This window comes from Rhinolophus sinicus, linkage group LG11 (assembly GCF_036562045.2).
Source record: "Rhinolophus sinicus isolate RSC01 linkage group LG11, ASM3656204v1, whole genome shotgun sequence".
NCBI classification, from domain to species: Eukaryota; Metazoa; Chordata; class Mammalia; order Chiroptera; family Rhinolophidae; genus Rhinolophus; species Rhinolophus sinicus.
Window position 1 is genome coordinate 18,223,258 of NC_133760.1, and position 19,080 is coordinate 18,242,337.

At 41.6% G+C, this 19,080-nt stretch overlaps 1 protein-coding gene across 2 annotated transcripts in view; it reads left to right on the forward strand.

Moving 5' to 3' along the window:
• ZCCHC14 (zinc finger CCHC-type containing 14) overlaps nucleotides 1-19,080 on the forward strand; it is a 59,174-nt gene that overhangs the window by 1,675 nt on the left and 38,419 nt on the right. The window lies entirely within an intron of this gene.

Below are 19,080 nucleotides of genomic sequence, written 5' to 3' on the forward strand. Positions count from 1 at the left end.
CCATCCTGTACCCCCAACCCCCACTCACCCCAAGCCCCTGCCCCCACTTCAACTCGCAAATCCCTCGCCCTTGGGGACAGTCGCACTCGCCGCCTCGCGGATGAGGGCCGCGCTTGTGGCGCCCCTACACGGATGAGTCGCTCCTACATGGCCAGAGGTCGCGGTCTTTTTACCTTGTCGGGAAGCCGCATAAGGCTTTTGTCCCCTTAATAGGGTTCTTATGCGACAGATGACAGTTACACATTGTGTCGCCTTGATTTCTCCAAATCTGGTGTTTATTACCAGAAAAGGAAGCCGTTATGAGGTGGAGATGAGAAGGCGCTAGAACCTTTGCAGACATTCGAGGGTGTAGTGGGGCGCCCCAGGCCTGGGTGTCTATTTCCCCCGAGTGGGCGGTGTCGCCGCTGGAGAGGTTGGGGGGGGGCGCGGCGTGTGCACGTGTGTGCGTTCATGTGTGCGCGCGCTTGTATTCGTGTGCTTGTGAGTGTACGTGTATGCGGTGTGTGCACGTACTGGTGAATGCTTATGCATATATGGGAGTATGTGTGTCTCTGTGTATTTTTGAATGCATATGCATGTCTGTGTTTATGAGCCAGGCTGCTGTAACAGACAAAAACAGGATTGGAGCGTTCAATGAATGTGAAACAGTTATTTCTCAAGGTCCGCCTTCCTTTGTGCAAACAAATCCCAGGCAGAGTTGGAGCCGGTCTCCTAAGGAATGCTAGGTTAAGTTAAAGATCTCTGGTCTCCAAATTAAACAGGAAGGGCATCGTGGTCATCCACTTAGAAATGTGAACTTTTGTCTAAATGTTTCAAAACTATGTTAACAAAGTGTTTGGGGCTCAAACTTATTTTTAACGGCCCCCTGGGACCCAATGCCAAAATAAATTGTGCTAGGAGAAAAAAGATTTTTCTTTGACCAAGTGTGTTGTATTTAGATTACACGCTGACTTTCTTTGGGAAGCAAGAGATTTGCAGTCAGGACCAGTAGTTCTAAATATCTTTGACAGTATCTAACATCTTTTACGTTAAAAGTGTGATACTCTCTGGTTTGCTGCTGGTGGTTTTAAGCTGTCTTTCAACCCTGGCTTGTGGCTTTTCTTCTTTAATGTCTTCCTTTAAGAAGTGGTTGTGGTCCCTGCATTGGTTTTAAACTGTGTCCTATCTTTTTTGGTGACATTGACCTCAGAGACTGTGGTTTTCTTTTTAAGTGTGTGTTCACATCCCACCCATGTTGTGCATTGGGCCGCAAAATGTTATTCCAGTCACAACAAAGGAAAAGTAGGGTCCTAGCTCAGAAATGTGGTTGTCTGTAGGGAGCTCAGTGAGCTTTGGGGGGTCAGTGGGACTTCAGTGCCCCAAGGTCAGTTTCATGTGCTGTTAGTGTTCAGATTAAATGTCACACACTGATAATGTCCAGGGCTGTGACTCGAGTCATGTTCAGCTCTTGAAAGGGGTTCTTTTGTGTGTGGAGATGCATCACTTCATAAAAGCAGAAGATGGTGATCATTATTTCGGTTGGGCAGCAAGCTAAAAGCTGGAACAAAAATATCACTTATAAGAGAGCTTTTCTGTCAAGGCAAAAATCCCTTTGCCGAGATCAAGGGGCTCATCGCCCCAGAGCGCCCAACGTGGGCACCAAATTGACCAGCTGTATGACCTTGGCCAGAGTCCTCCCTCCTCTTGGTGTTTCTCTATTGGAGTAGAGGGCAAGTTACCTGCTTCATGGACTTGGCCTCATGGATTTGTTCGGAGGGTCACATGAGGTCACGTATGAAGTGCCCAGCAGATGTGCAGTGAGGGCTTCCTTCTCCGTGGTGTCCTCTCGGGCTTTTTATAGAGGAATGCTAACCAAGTGAGGCACATTGTTAGAGAGTGGAATGCTTATATCTCGAGTGTTTGTGTTTTTGAAATTGATATTGGAGCTGACAATCTTTTTGTTGTTGTTTGTCTTTGGGAAACTGGAGAATTCTGCCTGACCCTTAATAATGAGGTTATAATGAGTAACCTTGGGGCTACTGGCTATATTTTAAAACAACCACGGTATATCTAGTTTTTCCGTACATCCCCTGTGTTTCTGTTAAACTAGTTTCAGTTCCATTCATTTAACTTTTTGTTCCTTTGCTGCTTTAAAATTAAGGCCTGACATTGATAAACCCTTCTGTGGCCTGGTAGTAGGCAAGTCAGATGAAACCTAACGTTTAAGCATTTTGCCACCTTAGTTTCTCCGAATCTAACATTTAGTGTAATCCTGAGAACGCAGCCCAATTAAAACTCTGTTTGCATTTCTTTGGTAAGCTGTTGTATTTTCTTTTAAACTCTGAGCCTATACACTTTGTGTTTATCTTTTAGAGATAAAGATGTTGACTGCTTCATTCTTTATCCTATTTAAAGTGACACTTCTTTTAACTGTATTTTCTGATATAGGTGTTATTTGCATTTGCTTTGTTATTTTAAAATTCTTATTGCTCTGAGGACTTGCAGAAGAAGTTTGAGAGTGTGAGGAATGTAAAATAGATATGTTTACTTTCAGAAAGGAAAGTATTCATAGTGGTAAAGTTGGTGGTCGGATGCTGTAGCTTTCTTCTGCTCCGTAGCTGACAATCTGTAGGTGTGCGGTTCCTTAGGCGTGATGGGAAATAGTGATAAGGGTTGGTTTGGACTTACACTACCTCTATCTTTCCATTTTATTTAAATATAAAGCCATAGTTTTGGGGGGGAAAGTTTATCATTTGCAGTCTTTATGCAAGTGATAATGTGCTATGGTGTATGCTTAGTTTTTAAAAGTAACAGCTGCATTGAGCTTTAACCCTTATATGGCAAAATGTACCCCTTTAAAGTGTGCAGTTAACTGGTGTTCAGTGTATATACAGAATTGTGCCCTCCCACCCTTGTGTATCAGAATCCTCCCAGTAGGGATCACAGTGGAACTACTTCATGAGGTTGATGTTTTTTTTCCTTAAGGGGGTGCTGAAACCGAATTTAAAGTACTCAGTGCAGGTGGTGGTCTTCCTTTGGGTGTGTGTTCTGTGGTACAGTTCTGGAACTGTCTATATGGTTTCCACCATGAGTGCTCCAGGGAAAGCGTGGTAGACAGTTTGGGTATATACACAGATGCAGTGAGTAAAACCTGCTAATAATCTTTTGCTGAAGGCAAGTAATAGCTTGCTTTATGTCATTGCTTTTTGTAAGCTGTTGGGAATCCTGGCAGTGCAAAGGTGAAACATTGTCCTGTGGTTATCATCTGAGGTGTAATGGACTCCTTCTGGTTTCTCCTTTAACCCTAAATTCTTTGCTTAGCTGAAGACAGTCTAGGTCCCACAAGAGGGGACTTTGTCTGGAGCAGCTGTTGTTATTGCTAAGGGTTAAAGGAATGGCTTGAACCTAAAGGCAGGATCCTGGCTCCACCTTTAACACTTGTTCTTCTGGGCAGCTGAGGACGGCCCAGCCCATGAACCAAAAAATCCCTGAAGTCTCTAAGTCTAGCTGTCCTTGCTTGCGTTACTTGTTTATCACATTACAGAGAAAATATCCTAAAACATTGGATGGGGGCAGCTTTTATAGGTGGAAAAGACTGTCCTCTTCTTATAGTGAAGTACATGACAGAGGAATTGAGACATCCTGGGATGCACTTTTAATTGCTTTCTTGGTGGTGGTTTAGTCATTGAAAGTGAACACCTCGTCATATCTTCTGGAGCTGCAGGGGTGCTGCTGTTCTCCTGTCCAGCGGCTTGGGTTATGTGGCACTTTAATTACTGTCCATTTTCCTCACGTTCAGTGAAGGCTGTTTACTTTCACCAGAGCTAGTTCATATTTGCTTTATTCAGCCCAACAACATTTGCGTTTCCGTGTATATTGTGTTCTGGAGTATAGCTATAGAAACTAGAAGATTTATGTTACGTTAGGGTATAATGTGTAATGTGGTAGTATTTATTTTCTTAGGCTTCATTTTACCCATCTTCTCCTCAGTCTTGTATGCTTCATTTACCTTCCTTTTGGATTGAGGACATTTTGGATTAAGCTATATATTTTCCCAACAGATGAACATATGAGTTACGACTTCAAAGGCAAGACAGTGGAAGGCACTGGTGCTGGTGCGTTTGTTGTTAAATTGGCGACTGCTCACCTCCTTAGAGACTTAGTTAATCAAAAGAAAACTTTTTATGTCTAGGAAAAATAGTTTCTACTTAAGTTTTCTTTTTCTTTTGCTTTTTTTCTTTGTTGTTGTTGTTTTTGCCTTGGATGGATTAGATTTAGAAAAAGATCGTTTGGATATTTCTGTCTTTTTGAGAAGTCCCCAGTCAGGACACTTGTTATCTTCCTTAGTTGAAGTAAGAACTGTTGCCGTAGACTCACTAATTAGTTTACAGATTATTGAAGGGTTTCTGATTTTTTACTTTAGGCTTTATATATACAGTTTAGAAATTGTTTTAACAGGTGTAATTTTTCTCCAGTCTCTGTGATGTTTGTGTGTGGAGAGACTTAACACATTATAGAAACATTTCCTATCAAAAGTGAAAAGCAGTAATCAAGAACTAGTAAAAACGGTTAAATCCTAAGCAGTTTTTTTGTTGTTCTTGCTGTTCTGGGTTGAGGCCTGAAGTTATTTGGAGTAAAGAGAAGACAAAGGCAAGACCGAATATCTTTCAAATAATTGATATTCTAACAGCTATTTATAATATGTGATGAGGGCATACTAAAGCATGACTGGACTTAAAATGAGTCCACAAAGGACTTAAAGAGAACTGTGACAGTGTCACTAAAGCAGAGAGGAGCACTTTGGGTATTTTCAGTAATAGAGTTGGCTGTCGGGTGTTTGAGATTTTAGGTGATGTTTTGTAGGTTCATAGAAAAATCATTAGCTCTTGAAATATCTTATCTGTACCTGTTCCATCCTTAGTTTCTCCAGTCTTGTTTCGGAGGCAGAAGTTTCCTTTCTGTAGAAGACTTGTCCCTCTGTCTGTGTTTTGGTCACATCTCTCTGTTTCCTCAGAGACATTGTTAGGTTAGGTGGCTGAACTTGGCCGGTTCCTGCCCTCCCACCTCCCCCACACCAATCTTTGCCCTCCACTATTTTTCCTCTGGGCGCATAGATACATTCATGGTGCTCTTATTTGTCTTTTAAATAACAAAATCCGTCCTTTAATGCTGTCTCCCTCTCTTAACCACTCTTCTCTTCGTCCCTGCATTCCCAAGTCCCCTCCCCTCCCCAACCAACCAACAGAAAAACCTTGCTATCCCTTCTTTCTAGGGATAGTCCATTTTTAACAGTTCGGTGTGTGTCCTTCTGACATTTTAGTGCATGTATAAACATTTATACTCTTTTAAAACATTCTATTACATATTTAAATACAAACAGGACATTCCATATATGCTGTTCTACACACACACACACCCCCGCCCAGTAATGGAGACTGCAGCCAGGCTCCTCGGAATTGATGACACTGCCCCACCTCCGCCCTCCGCCCCCTTCAGGAGATCCCTCAGCCTCCTGAACCTGGCTTCTGCCCCCAACATCTTCCACTAAAAAAAAAAATTTATTAAAGGGAACTCAATCTCTTAAATTAAAAAAAAATTTAATAGACTATATAATCAGTGGTAAAGAATCGAAAAAATGCAAAAGGATATTTGATAAAGTCACTCCCATTCCCCACACAATCAGAGAAAAGGACACAGGACATTTTAAGGTGTGGGCAACATTCTATTCTTTACCTGGCTTTTGATATCTTTTATTCCACATTTAAAACAAAAAATCCCCACAAAGTTTCTTAACCTTTCCGCCTCCAGTTCTGTTCCTCTCTGTTGCTTGTAGAAACTTCCGGAGAGACTCTGTATTTACAAATAGGTAACTGGTGTCTTACTCCCCACAAGGTCTGTCCTTTCTCTTGGCAGTCTTTCCGGATGAGCTTTCCCTGTCAGCCTGTAGAGCTTCTTCACTCCAGCTTATGGCTGCCCTGTCCGAATGTGTTATTTAATCAGTCCCATTCGATGGACATTTTGTCCTATCTTACCTTACAAACAAGTGAGTGTCATTGACATGTATGTGTCATCTACATATGACAAACAGCACGCAGTGCCTTTCACAGTTCCACGGAGTATCTGTAGGCTAGAAACCTGGAAGTGGGATTGGTGGGGGGTCAAATGCTCTGTACTTCTGTAATTATTTTAGATAGTCCTGAGGTCCGTCTTTTGGGATTCCCGCAGCAAAGTGCGTGCCTGTTTGTATACCGCAACTAGTTTGGGGAGTTGGTTAGCCCTCCAGCCCATCGTTGCCATGAGGTTAGATGAGAAACACATCTCAGCATGTGTCATTTTATTTTGCAGGCCTCTTCTGAGTGAGGTTGAACATCTTTTCAAGTGAACCATTTTATTTATTCTTGGCAAACTCTCCATATCCTTTGCCCATGTCTGTTGAGTTGTTGATCTTTATTATTTTTTAGGAGCTCTTTAAGTTTCAAGGGAATTGTCCTTTTGTCTTTCGGAGAAGTTGCAAATACTTGTTTTCCAGTTGTTGTTTCTTTCCCTTGCCTTTTGACTTTGCCACGCAGTTTATAAAATTAAATTTTTTAAAAACAATTTTTCAATTACAGTTGACATTCGATATTATTTTATATTAGTTTCAGGTGTACAACATAGTGGTTAGACATTTATATAACCCATGCAGTTTTTTTTTTTTTAGCCATGTTTTTCAGCTTTGTGTAGCTTCTGGATTTTGAGTCATAATTAGAAATGCATTATGCATTGTACATATTATTACACATACGCGTTATACGTTATATAGACATTCCCTGTTGTTTCTTCTGGTACTGGTGTGGTTTCTCATTTTACATTTAGCAGATCCATCTGGAATTTATTTGGTGTAAGGTACAAAGCTAGTTTTATATTTTCCAGATGACAACCCAATTGTCCCCGTGCCATTTGTTGAATAATCCATCTTTTCCCTCCCAGATTTGAAATGGTGTCTTTTATTATTTGCTGCATTTCCTGTATGTATTTAGGTTTACTTCTAGACTATATTTAGTTTCATTGATGTTTTTATCTGGATGACTTATCCATCGGTGCCATTGGATACTTTTCAGTCCTTGCCTTTTTTTAAATCTCTCGTTTGTTTTGTGGGCTCCCCACACAGTGGAATCCCACAGTGGAAGCATAGAGGGTGTTTTTAAAAACAAACAAACAAACAAACATATATTATGACTGCTGAGGTGCCTCCCACACATGCTGGCTTCAAGGAGTCGGGGCATGGCCGGGGCAGGCCTCTGAGAGTCTCGTTGCCTCCATAAGTTCTCTGGCAGCACTGATTTTCCTCTTGGTTCTCTGTATCCTGGTTTTCAGTTTCTCTTCTGCTTTCCTGCCCTTTTGATGATGGTATTCCTCAGACTCCTCTCCTTTCCCTTCTCTTTTTGTTTTCTAATTCATGACATTTTTAGCTTTGATTTTCCACTCTCTCTGATGAATCCAAATCCGTATGCCCAGCTTGACTGCGCTCCAACGTGGAGGTCCAGGTAGCTCACTCTGCCCCAAAGCAAGTTACTCTCTTCCCATCCTGGACCGCTCCTCTGCCCTTGTCTCCGGTGCCCCAGCCGGAAGCCCACGCCTTTCAGATAGTCTTCCTACCTTCTCATCTCTCCAGCCAGCTTGTTTTCAGGTCCTAACCATCCTTATAGATTTGTTCTCCAGCAACACGGCCACAGCCCAGGTCACTGTTCCCCGTCTGGCTGTCTGTCTCTCTCTTCCTCTCCTTCAACCTTTCCCCACCACACTTGGTGTGATGGTCACATATATGGCACACTTCTGTGTTGGCGGACTTAGATTTGGGGCAGTTTGCCAGGGCGCCAGGGAATAGATGAAATTAGTCTTCAGGGAACAAGCACAGCCCTAGCCTCCTGCGACTCCACTCCTCCCCTGACTCAAGAATGCGTGCTGGAATGCAAGTGAGGTGATGATCTTCTTTTAGAGTCAAGCTGATGTCATTGTTTAGAGTCAACAAGAGACAACTTTATAGCTGCTCTATTTTGTTTTTAATTAAATTATTCAGAAACTTTCGTACCTCAACTCTTTTTGTAGAAATCAGTGTGCCCAACTTCTGACCTTGACCTGGGTCTAGCCTACTATAACAGCTACTCTCTCTGGCCCCACACTTAGCCTCCAGCAACGGTTCCCGTGGTGTCGCTGGAATGATGTTGGTAAGATGCCTATAGGATTCTTACTCCCTGGCATACAGTTCTTAGCATGGTATGCTGCGGTGTTTGTGATCTATCCATAGCCTGTCTGGACTCACTCTGTCTGTACTTGCAGTTCCTCATATTCTCTGTGTTTTCTCTTTCCCTGGAGCCTTTGCAGATGCCTTTTTCTAAGGAGGGACACCTGGTACCTGGGGCAGCCCAGCCCCCACTTCTTGCCTCACACATACCAGGACTTCTGTTGCCTCCTTCTGTCCTAGACCTTAGCATACTGTATTCTACTAGGTTTCTTTAATTTTCCATCACCAGACTGATTTACTAGAGGACAGAGATTGTCTTTCTCTTTTAATCCCAGAGCCCAGTGGCCCCTGCCACCCAATAGGGCTGTGTCCTGAGCATCTGTGAACACCTAGTGGGAGGGGGGAAGTGTTGGATGTTTCTGAAAGGCCACCCTAGTGAGAACATTTTCTTCTCTTAGCGCTTTGCTTTTCTGTGGCCTTATTACTGATACCTGTTACCAACTCAGACACTTCCTTAATTGCCTTTATCTAATGGCTCCATATTTCTCTTGTGCATTACATAGCTGTAGATGCTAGTGAATTTTAACCTCTGTATTCTACTTCTTATTTTTTAAAAGTTGGCATGCAAAAGCTTTCATTGGGAGAAATTCTCCGAATATGATAGTTTGGGTTTATATTACCCTATGACAAAACCAAGTTTTACGGATAAGTACACCGAGAGCTGGGAAGGTGTGAGTAGTCTTCTGAGGCTCGGTAGGAGCTGCGCATGGGGATGAGTTTATCTCCTCGGAGTAAGGAGTAAGTAAGGAGTAATACCTGTAGTTCTAAAAGTAGTACTGTTTCGATTATTTTCCTTTAATACTTACGAAATTGTAAATCATGGTAAACCTAGATATTTTAGTTTGCTATAGAATGGCAATAAATTGAATGACTGTTAATCATCCCAATTAAAGTTTAGTTTGTATTTCTTTTACACTTCAAACAGTGACATCAGATTAATTATAAGAAGGGAGCATTGTAGAGTTATTTCCTAATTATGTGAGACTTACATAAAAGCTTCACTAGATTTACTAGAAAGAAATATCCTCAGGTTTCTTACTGATTCACAGTGAATCTAATTAAAACGTGTATGTGGGAACTATTTGTAGAAATGTTATAGTCTTGACTAAAAAAATAGCTTTGAAAAAAGAAGAGAACTAATTTGTGGGGGAAGAGAAACTATCCCCTTCTCCCATCTCTTTTGGGCATTTTAATAAGATGTAAAAGCTTGGGAATAATGCTAACAACCTAGCTATAATAAAGTTAATAAAATTGATGAGATACTTTGCACATACTGAGGATTGGAGTTGTGTGGGAAGCACTGTGTGACGTGTGTGCTCTACTTGGACAGTTAAATACTGGAATACTATTCTGAACTTACGCTTTACCTGTGGGAGATGGATTCTTCTTCTGACTCCAGCTTCCTAGTAAAGTGTTTTCTTGTACGGATACTGTGGCAAAGTGTGGTATTTCTGAGAACATTCATTTGTGAGGGATTTTTTATTTTTATTTTAAAGACTAGGTATGAACCTCATGAACCGGTATACTGTTACTATTTATATTGGGGGGGCTAATTTACCAATCAAAATAATTTTTTTATTTCAGCGTTATTAATAAAGAGACAAAGTAAAAAACAGATAGTCAAAAGAGGGAAGGATGCCAGTGACAACATTTCAGATATTTACTATGTGCAAGGCACTGTTCTAAGTGCTTCCAGTGTATTTATTTAATCCTCATAACAACTCAGTGAGTTAGGTTCTATTTTTGTCCCCATTTTAACAGTGACAAAACAGAGATAGAAAGGTTAAGTATAAGTAATTTGCCAAAGGTGACATTTGTAAGTGGCTATTTTTATTATGTGAAGCCAAAATTATGTTAAAAATTTTTTTTCCTACATCATCAAGAGTGAGAGGAAAAACCTGAAGACGGTGAAATGAGAAGAAAAAGGGAGGCCTAAATTCTGTGTAACTGGTAGAAGTAGGAAGTATGACGTCATTCATAGCTTTTGTTTGAACGGCCAGTGCCCAGCCTCCACTAGGCCTCCTGCCGATTTTCTTGTTTGGAATCTACTGTCTCTATAATTCACCTCCCCACCCATTCTCGTCCACCCCCCAAATTCATTTTGATTCATTCAGTAACCTTCAGTTGATTATCTTCAGTACTAAGCTCAGTATATACATACATATTTTTAATTTGAAGGTAAAACTTAGATTTTATGAAATGCACATATTTTAAGTGTATTACTTGAGTTTTGATAAATGCAGAAACTGTGTAACGAAACCCCTGTCAAGATACAGAACATTACTATTACCCCAGAAATAGCCTCATGCCATTTTTTGGTCAGTTCCCACCTTCACCACCTCCAAACCCCCCTCCAGCACCCCACCCCTGCTTTTTTTCTTTTCTTTTTTTTCCTATTCTAGTTTTTCTCCACCATTGATGAATTTTGCATATTCTAGAGCTTCATTTAAGTGGCATCATAGCATTCCATCTTAGCTATTGGCTTGCCTTGTTGCATTATTTTTAGTTGTCTAGGGATTACAGTATAGATTCTTAATTTTTCAGTCTATCTCGATGGAGTTAATACTGTACTGCTTCACCTAAAATGTAAAAATCTTGCAATTGTATTGGAACTGTTTACCTTGTCTGTCCTTCATGCTATGGTTACCATGTGTGTCACTTCTGCATATGCTATACACCCCATGATATATCATTTTTTGTTTGAATGCGTTTTTTAAAATTAAGAAGAAAATATAGTCTTTTACATTTACCCACATATTTACCATTTCTGATATTATACTTTTCATTCCTTACCGAAGACCCAGTTTGTTAGTATACACCTTCAGTCTGGAAAACTTTTCTTCAGCATTTTTTTGGAATGTGGGTCTGCTGGCAAGAAATTCTCTTAAGTTTTCTTTTATCCAAAAATGTTTTGCTTTGCTTGTATTGTTAAAGGGTCTTTTCACTGGATGTAGGAGTCTTTGTTGACAGTTTTTTTTCTTGTGGTGTTTAAAGAAGTTGAGATAATATCTTCTGGCCATCATTCATTTTGCTGTTCTGCTGTATCCAACATGCTGTTTTTCTCTGGCTGGTTTGAAGATTGTCTCTGTGTTTTCATATTGGAGCAGCTTGACTATAATGTGTCCCAAGTGTTGTTTCCTTGAATTTATCTTGTTTGGTGTTCTCTGAACGGATTTTTAAATTTATGTCTTCTATCAAATTTGGGAAAATTTCAGCCATAATTTCTCCGTACTTTTTCCTGTCTCAGTATCTCTTTCTGAGACTCTAGCTGCAGGTATGTTAATTAAACCTTTTGTTATTACTCTACAGGCCCCAAAAGCATTGTTCATTTTTTTTTCAAATCTTTCTCTGTTTTTCAGATTGGACACTTTCTGTTGATCTGTCTTGAAATTGACTGTCTTCTGTTAATTCCATACTGCTGTTAAGCTCATCCAGTGGATTTTTTAGCTCAGAAAAAGCATTTTTTCATTGTAGAATTTCCATTTAAAAAAAATTTTATTAAGACCCCCCCCCCCTTTTTTTTTTTTTAAAGCAGTTTTAGGTTTACAGAAAGATTGAACGTGAAAGTCACCCAGAGTCCACAGTTTACATTAGGCCTCACTCTTGGTGTTGTACACTCTAGCTTCGGACACATGTGTTAGGACATATATCCACCATTGTGGTATCGTACAGAGTATTTTCACTGTCTTTAAAATCCTCTGTGCTCTGCTTATTCATCCTGCCCCTAACCCCTGGCAACCACTGACCTTTTAATGTCTCCATAGTGTTGTCTTTCCCAGAATGTCACATAGTTGGAATCATACAGCGTGTAGCCTTTTACATTGGCTTCTTTCACTTCGTAATATGCATTTAAGCTTTCTCCATGTCTTGTCATGGCTTGACAGCTCATTTCTTTTTGTCACTGAATAATATTTCCATTGTCTGGATATGCACAGTTTATTATCCATTCACCTACTGAAGGACATCTTGGTTGCTTTCTGACTTTTCGTTTTTAAATCGTTTCCCTCCTGAGCTATCTTTCCGGTTTGTACGTCGTGAGCATATTTTCCTTTGCGTTCTTGAGGCTCCTAACAGCCACTTACTGCTACTTCCTCTGATTTCAGTATGTGACTCATCTTGTGCTTGGTCTCCTTTTTCTCTTTGTAGGGGTCATGTTTTTGTTTGTTTGCATGTCTAGTAATTATGGATTGCTTCTTGAATGATGTGAATGAGACATTGTAGAAACTCTGGAGTTTGTTCTTTCCTCCTGAAGAGTATTGATGTTGTTTTGTTTGTTTAGCGGGCAATTTGGCTGGACCAAACTCTGGAATTCTTTTCCCTGTGTATGCTCAGCAGCTGCAGTCTCTGTTCAGTTGTTTGGTCTTAGCGTGGCTTCTTGGAACCTGTCCCATGCATGCCCAGTCCAGGGCTCACCCGGAGAGGTGGATGCAGACTTGGGTGTTCCCCTTCGGAGGTGCTCCCCTTCCTGGGACATCCCCCTCACTTTCCAGCTGCTGTGGTCTCCCAGAGTTCTGATCTCTGGTTTTTCAAGTCAGTAAGACTGGGGTTCTGTCTGAGCTTCAGCTGTTCTTTTTCTGATGAGGATGGCCTGCAGGACATGAGACTTACCTGGGGCAAATCTCTTTTTCTAAGTGTAGACCTCCCTCGCGTTTCTGCCTGCTTTTTGGCTGTGTTCAGTTTATTGTTTTTTATTCTTTGTCCAGATTTTATGGTTACCTGCATGAAGATTGGTCTGACTATTCAGCCATTGTTGAAAATAGAAACACCTGCTTTTTATAATCCAAGTGTTATGGTGAATATGGGGCATGTGTTCTAGGAAGGAAGTGGAGCTGTGAAGGAGGGTTTTACACTATGACATTTTCCTTTATAAAGAACAAGTTTCCGGGCAGCCTGTTGGCTCGGTTGGTTAGAGCTCAGTGCTCATAACACCAAGGTCGCCGGTTTGATTCCCACATGGGCCAGTGAGCTACACCCTCCACAACTAGATTGAAAACAACGACTTGACTTGGGGCTGATGGGTCCTGGAGAAACACACTCTTCCCCAATATTCCCCAATTAAAAAAAAAAAATTTTTTTTAAAGAGTAAGGTCCTGTGCAGGGAGAAAAATGAGCTGCCTTGGAGCCTTGAAGAGGGTCGTTTGAAGAATGCAAGTGAGATGTGATTTAAATGTTCTGGCACTTAGTAGCTGCTAAATAACTGAAAGGAGAACCTGGTGTGTGGATGAACTTAGCAGGAGAAGTGTGAAAGGCAGGTTCGGCTCTTTTTTACTTGTAGTCAGTGGAATTCATTTGAGCAAATACCATTTACCTGTTGGATGCAGGGTCTGGTTAGATCTGCTGTAGGAGGTAAATCTTGAATTTCTTGACTGAAAATCTTTTCTGTTCATTCCAGTGGAGCCCTTTCTGGCCTGATCTTTCTGGGCATGGCCAGCTGTGAAAAAGACGTGGGCTCCGACTCAGAGCAACTGTGCCTCGTTCGTGATAACTGCCCAGTCAAGACTCATTCTATAGAAATAACACCCAAGGGCCTGTTTTACTGATACTTTCTAGACCTTTGATGCTTCCTGCTCATTTCTAGCTCATTTCAGTGCCTGATCTTACCCTCCTGGATGCCTGCGAGGTCTGTAACTGAACTTATATTGTGGATAGTATCCCATGGGGATCATGAAGCAACCATTTTAATGTGCTAACTGCTCTGAATGGTTCATCTCTGGCAGTTGAATATTATATGGGAAGCCAAAATGGTCATTATAACACAGTTTACTTATGATTAGACATTGATCCAGTTTCTCAAAGAAAAACCCAAATTTAAAAATACTTCTGGCCAAAATGTGCACAATAATAATATTGTAAATAATGTGTGCTTAATGTCAAAAGTCCAGGAGGAAGAAGTAACCTGCACGAATGCTGCACCTGCTGTCCTTTTGGATGTGATGTCCATGGGGTGAAATTGCCCCTGAAATTGTGTGTGGAGGAGTAACTGTGCCTCTGCAACTGAACTTATTTTCACCGTTAACCATTTTTGATATTATAATTTAAGTTTTTCTTGAAGGGGCAGGGACTGTCTTCCTGATTGTGTTGTTTTTATATTCAGACAGTGTTGCCTTCAGAGTTTAAGATTGGGTTGTTTGTTCCCACATGGCTGTGCCTTTTAAACTTCTGCTTTTCAAACTGCTTCTTCATGTTCTCTTGCTGTCACTTGTGGCTCCTTACTGCTGACATTCTCCAGCAACCATTGATTTCTTTAGGCTCCCCTTCCCCGTCCATTAAATTTGCTGCCTGTTATTTGCTGTTCTAGAATACCCCTAAGCCTGTTGAAATTGTGTTTACATAAAGCTCTGAAGGAGAGGTCAGGTAGTGTGGCTGTTCAGACAAAGTCTTTCTTGCCACCCCCACTCCTCAGTTGTGTCACTGACCTAGATAACTGTGGCTGTTTATTGAGCACCTGCTTATGTGACAGGCTCCGCAAGAGTCACTTTCCAGGGACTAGATACTTTGATCCTGTAACAACCCGAAGAAGTTGACTAAGTTGCTATTTTAACCCCATTGTATAGGTTTGCGTAGTTCAGGAAGTATTGTCTTTAGTCAGCCCAGGCCTCTTGCTTCGAATCCAGGCTGTTCTGCACTCAGTTTCCGGAGCAGTGATTCTGGATCCCTTCAGAGCTGTTTGTACCAGGGCATGCCCCCCCCTTCACTCCCTGCTTCCAGGTTTTGGTTTAATTAGCCTGTTGTGGGGTGTCCTGGAATCTGAATTTCTAAAGGCTTCTCAGGTTTGCACAGTTAGGGCTGGGCACTCCAGGTAGAAGCTGCACGACTCTGCAAGCTGCTTGTGGAAGACCTTTGCTTTACAGTCACATTGCTGGAGCTCATCTAGTTAAGCCCTGAGATTTGCGGAGATTTTTGAGTAGTAATCTTTTTTTCTCTTTTCTTTTTTTAATGAGTAGAGCTTTAGGGTAAGAAATATTAAAAGGAATGTTTTCATGTGGAAAACGGTTTTTGGTTAGCATTGGCTTTCAGTTGGCCTAAGTCAGCAAATAGCTTTCACTATTAAACTCTCTATTTTCTTGTTCTGGTTTTTAGAGACAAGTAATTACTATTTTAGTAAAATGCTTACAAATCAGTCTTCTTTTTTATTTTATGTATTTTTTTCCATTGACTTAAAAGTAGTTAACAGATGTTATTCTTTCTCGTGCCGATGAGACGGGTTGCTTGGAAAACAGATTGAACAATAAACGACCGTAGTCACTTTGGAGTTCAGTTTTGCACTTGAGGGTACCTGACCCTGCTGCCCCATTGGCACTCAGAAGCTTCAGCCAAGAAGGTCTTTCTGCCCAACTCTTCTTGTGCCTACAAGGCCCTTCCTGCAGGGCTTGGCTGGCTCCTTCTCCAGTTAGGCCTCAGCTCCACTATTGTTTCTGGACCCCCAGGAATCGTGCCCCTGCCCCACCCCGCACTTTCTTTGACACTGTCTTGTTTGTTCTCCCACGAGGCCGGCTGGCCGGCATCTCTCCCACCTTGTGGAGGCGGCTCAGCACCTCCGACAGCTCCACAGCACCCAGCCCCGCAAGGAGCTGGTGGACAGGCAGTCATCACCGGGCCGGTTCCGTTTCACAGCCGTTTCACGGGCTGCTCCTCCTGTCTGACATTTTTTTGTTTATATCTTGTAGGAAGGTACTTACATTTAGACTCAATGTCTTTAACTTTTTTTTTTTTTTTTTTTTTTTTTTGGCTTTTAATTCTAATAGTGACGTTCCTTGTAGAAAGTTGGAAAACAGAAAACAAATTTTTTTTAAATCGCTCAGAGATGATAAATACTGTTATGGTGCATCATCTTTCTTTTTTTCAATACCTGTTTGTGTATACACACAATTGACATATTGTAAATTCTACCTTGTTTCAAGACAGAGTCAGAAACGGAGAGCAGAGGGATAGTTATCAGAGGGGTGGGTGGGGTAGACGGGGTGAAAATGGTCAAGGGCAGTATAGTCAGTGATATTGTGGGAAGTTTGCACGGTGACAGATGGGTACTAGACTTAGTGTGGTGATCAGATTGTTAGGTATAAAAATGTCAAAACACTATGTTGTACACCTGAAACAACTGATATAATATTGTTTCAGGTGGAATACAACTGATATAATATTGTATAGCAATTACACTTAAATGTTTTAAAATAAATGACCCAGAAAATAAATTCTACCTTGTTTCATTGATGTAAGTGTGAGCATTCCCCATGCCTTATGTTTTCTGAAATTATTTTTCAAAGACTGCATAATATTTAATCATGTGGATATACATTTACTTAAAGATTAATCTTGCTGGATATTTATGTCGTTCATATTTAGTTTTTGCTCTTCTAAAGCAAAGATGAAGCTCCTTGCGCACAAACCTTTGTATCACCGACGGTATTCTTAGGGTAGAGTCCTCCCAACATGACCAGTGTGTCCAGAGGTACAGATGTCATGAATATTTATTGCATGTGCCCAGTTGCTGTCCACACAGTTGCACTGATTAGCATTTGCTAGTTGGGGGTGAGATCGATCTCCTTGTAACATTATGTCTAACCGTAGTTCAAATCAAATAATCTTACAGCTATTTCATGCTACTTTGAGAATAGGTGGTCGCTTGTCTTGGTGGGGTCCATTTTTAAGTGGAGTGTCTATTTAGGGGAGAAGGTAGCAATCCCCCCCTCCCCGGTTGCAGGGAAGGGGACATGGAAACTGGTGGCTGTCTGGAGCTCGTCCCCAGGCATGTGTCCCCAGTGCATTTTTGTATGTGCGCCACAGCAGGGCAGTGACAGTTGAGTCAACACAGACCCTTCTCCCAGGGAGATTCAGCCTCACAGAAGGGACTCTCTGCCAGGACCTCATGAGTGTGTGTCCAGTCCAGGGGTTGTCGCAGAGCTTGTCTCCATTAGGGCACTTGAGCCTGTTTAATTGCCATCCCAATGAGACTGGGAGCACCATAGTAATAATAGCAGCTAACATGTTATTGGATACTTATGGTTTTTCCAGCTCACTAACCACTTTAAATGCATTTTATTTAATTCTCACAAAAACCCTATGAGGTAGGTACCATTATTCCCACTTTGCAGCCTGTGCGAGCTGAAGTCTTGGCCGCAGTTACGCAGCTGCAGGGGCTGTGCTGCCGCTGGAACCAGAGCTGTCGCCACTGCAACCCGGCTGTGCCCTCCTCCTGGGATTTAATCTACACCATCCTAAACCTCTGCAGCTATAGGACTGCTTCCTCCTGACCAGCTGACCTTGGGGAAGTTCTTGATGAGTGTCAGTCGTTCTTATTGTTAAAGTAGAGGTAACGATTCCTGCAAGGATTAAATACAGGGATTCATGTGTATAGAAGCATAATGGAACTGTGCATACGTGGTTATAATACTAGTAGTTTTCATTGTTTTATTTTCCATGGCTTCTTACAGACTGTTCGTATCTTAGACTTTCAGTGTGCACCTTGCTTTTTAAACTTCACGCATATCTGAACGGTCTTTTCATGTCAAAATCTAGCATTCTCACTCCATTTTGTGTACACCTGCCTAGTATTCCAAGCGTAGATGTGTCATTTTATTTAACGAGTTCCATATTAATGGCACTTAATTGTTTCCAGTCTCTTGCTGGTCCATATACCACTATAGTGGAAACCTTGTATAGGTGCTGTTCGGAATGTTTTGGGGTATATCTGAAGGTAGAGTTTGGAACTTTTAACTTCATGCCTGAGGGGAAGGCGTGCCATTATCTTTTTGTCGTAGTTCCCGAGTGATCCTGACAGAGGGCCTCAGCACGGAGAACCATCGCCTAGCAAGTGGGCTGTCCTGCTGCCTGCGGCCTCCCCTTCAGTTGCTTATGACCAGTGATTCATTTAATTACAGCACAGCTAGGACATTGAAGCTCTGGTTTCTCAAGATATTAACCATTGCTTTACTGTTGTTGTTTTTTTAAAAATTCCTCTGCATCATTAGATGTGGAACATTTGAGAGCGTGCTGCGTGCCTTGCCCTCTTCTGGGCTTTACATACGTGAGGGCACGTATGTGAAGGGTAAGTTTTGGGGCCCATCTTTAAGAACTTAGTGAGTAGGGAAAATAAATCTGCTTGCACTTGCAGTTAGAGTTCAGCACTGCATTTGTTTTACAGGGATTACGTCGCGGGGATGACGTGATGAGGGAAGGCCTCCTACAGGCTTTCTCTGATTCGGGCTGGATTTTAGGAGGTTCTGGTTAGAAAGGAGGTTGCTCTTGTCTGAAAAGTCCTACGACTTACAGTAGAGAAAATGAATGAGGGCAGCGTTTCTCAATTTCGGGGCTGTCAAGGTTTTGGCCAGAGACTTCTTTGTCTTGAGGCCTGTCCAACTGACAACAATCAGATGTCTCCATATTGCAGTGGCTGAGGCATCTTAGGTCTCCTTTGTGCTCATCACTACTTCAGATTACGTGACACCCGCTTGCCAAGTGTGTCAAAGAAGCACGTTTGTCTTTGAAAACAGACTTGGATAACTTTTTAGTGCAATTGGCTTTATTTGCAACCCCTGTTTATTTTATGCATTTAATACATTTTTCCGGGCAGGGTCATTAGGCTTCATCAGACAGCTCCAAGTGTTGTGTTTTGTTCTTGTTTTCTTCACAAGGAAAGTCAAAACCCCTGATTTGGTGCACACTGCCATTTTCTGAGCCGTTTCAAATGCCTGTTAGTGGCATGAAGTGAGGCTTTTGGAAACCCAGGCCTCCATTTGGTTTATCTGTTGCAGTCAGCGTTTTGGGGTTCTTCTGCAGTCCAAGTACATGTTAGCATGTCCCATTCGGATGACTTTGAG